The following is a 2,461-nucleotide window of genomic DNA, read 5'->3' on the forward strand; positions in this document are numbered from 1 at the left end:
GAAGTCTGAAAGAGGGAAAGGTTGACCAGAAAGCATTAAACAAAAGTGGCAACATTTTTTAAAAATTGGCAAATGATTAACCAGAATCCCAAAAGAATGCTCAGAGACTAAGTCCCAAAGGGGAAATGGTTAACCAGAAGCTGGGGGAAATGGTTAACCAAAAGTTGCAAAAATGATTAAAAGGGGTGAAATGATTAACCAGGAGGCTGGAGCAATGTGCCGCGGTGAAGTCTGAAAGAGGGAAAGGTTGACCAGAAAGCATTAAACAAAAGTGGCAACATTTTTTAAAAATTGGCAAATGATTAACCAGAATCCCAAAAGAATGCTCAGAGACTAAGTCCCAAAGGGGAAATGGTTAACCAGAAGCTGGGGGAAATGGTTAACCAAAAGTTGCAAAAATGATTAAAAGGGGTGAAATGATTAACCAGGAGGCTGAAGCAATGTGCCGCGGTGAAGTCTGAAAGAGGGAAAGGTTGACCAGAAAGCATTAAACAAAAGTGGCAACATTTTTAAAAAATTGGCAAATGATTAACCAGAATCCCAAAAGAATGCTCAGAGACCAAGTCCCAAAGGGGAAATGGTTAACCAGAAGCTGGGGGAAATGGTTAACCAAAAGTTGCAAAAATGATTAAAAGGGGTGAAATGATTAACCAGGAGGCTAAAGCAATGTGCCGCGGTGAAGTCTGAAAGAGGGAAAGGTTGACCAGAAAGCATTAAACAAAAGCGGCAACATTTTTTAAAAATTGGCAAATGATTAACCAGAATCCCAAAAGAATGCTCAGAGACTAAGTCCCAAAGGGGAAATGGTTAACCAGAAGCTGGGGGAAATGGTTAACCAAAAGTTGCAAAAATGATTAAAAGGGGTGAAATGATTAACCAGGAGGCTGAAGCAATGTGCCGCGGTGAAGTCTGAAAGAGGGAAAGGTTGACCAGAAAGCATTAAACAAAAGTGGCAACATTTTTTAAAAATTGGCAAATGATTAACCAGAATCCCAAAAGAATGCTCAGAGACTAAGTCCCAAAGGGGAAATGGTTAACCAGAAGCTGGGGGAAATGGTTAACCAAAAGTTGCAAAAATGATTAAAAGGGGTGAAATGATTAACCAGGAGGCTAAAGCAATGTGCCGCGGTGAAGTCTGAAAGAGGGAAAGGTTGACCAGAAAGCATTAAACAAAAGTGGCAACATTTTTAAAAAATTGGCAAATGATTAACCAGAATCCCAAAAGAATGCTCAGAGACTAAGTCCCAAAGGGGAAATGGTTAACCAGAAGCTGGGGGAAATGGTTAACCAAAAGTTGCAAAAATGATTAAAAGGGGTGAAATGATTAACCAGGAGGCTGGAGCAATGTGCCGCGGTGAAGTCTGAAAGAGGGAAAGGTTGACCAGAAAGCATTAAACAAAAGTGGCAACATTTTTTAAAAATTGGCAAATGATTAACCAGAATCCCAAAAGAATGCTCAGAGACTAAGTCCCAAAGGGGAAATGGTTAACCAGAAGCTGGGGGAAATGGTTAACCAAAAGTTGCAAAAATGATTAAAAGGGGTGAAATGATTAACCAGGAGGCTGAAGCAATGTGCCGCGGTGAAGTCTGAAAGAGGGAAAGGTTGACCAGAAAGCATTAAACAAAAGTGGCAACATTTTTTAAAAATTGGCAAATGATTAACCAGAATCCCAAAAGAATGCTCAGAGACTAAGTCCCAAAGGGGAAATGGTTAACCAGAAGCTGGGTGAAATGGTTAACCAAAAGTTGCAAAAATGATTAAAAGGGGTGAAATGATCAACCAGAAGTCGAAAATAATGTGCGGCGATGAAGTCCTAAGGGGCAAAAGTCACCCAGAAGGCAGGGAAATGATCAAACGAAAGCAGCCAAAAAATTATTAAAAGAGGGGAACTGATGAACCAAAAGATGAGAAACGGCCCGCAGAGACTAAGTCCAAAACGGGAACTGGTGAACCGGAAATGATTAACCAAAAACTAAGTCCGAAGAGGGAACTGGTAAACCAGAACTGAGTAACCCGATTTTTAAAATTAATTATAAATGGGGAAACGATTGAGCAAAAGGCGGAAATTAAGTCACAGGGACCATGTCCGAAAGGGCAAGAGGTTACCCCGTAGGGGGCATTCGTCAACTCAATCTGAAAACTTTGGAGGCAAATCTGACCAAAATGCGGAAATCGGACCACACCGCGAGGGGCGCCATTCGACGGGGCAGGGTTAGACGCGTCGAACGGTACCTGAAGGTCCCGGCTGCGACACGTGAGTCCGGAGATATGGCCAGTCAAAGTCTGATGGGAGGTACCGAAGCCGAAAAATCGAAACGCGTTTGCGGCGATTCGGTGTCAGAGAGTCGGTCACGAATTCAAATTCGTCCCGCTGATTCGCCAATTGCCAGCCGGTTCCGGGGGGATTGGCGGGGTACCTGCAGGATAGTAAGAGGTGGCATGTCGAGACTTAGCCTGTTT

The sequence above is a fragment of the Heptranchias perlo genome, unplaced genomic scaffold, assembly GCF_035084215.1.
Source record: "Heptranchias perlo isolate sHepPer1 unplaced genomic scaffold, sHepPer1.hap1 HAP1_SCAFFOLD_1180, whole genome shotgun sequence".
Classification (NCBI taxonomy): Eukaryota; Metazoa; Chordata; class Chondrichthyes; order Hexanchiformes; family Hexanchidae; genus Heptranchias; species Heptranchias perlo.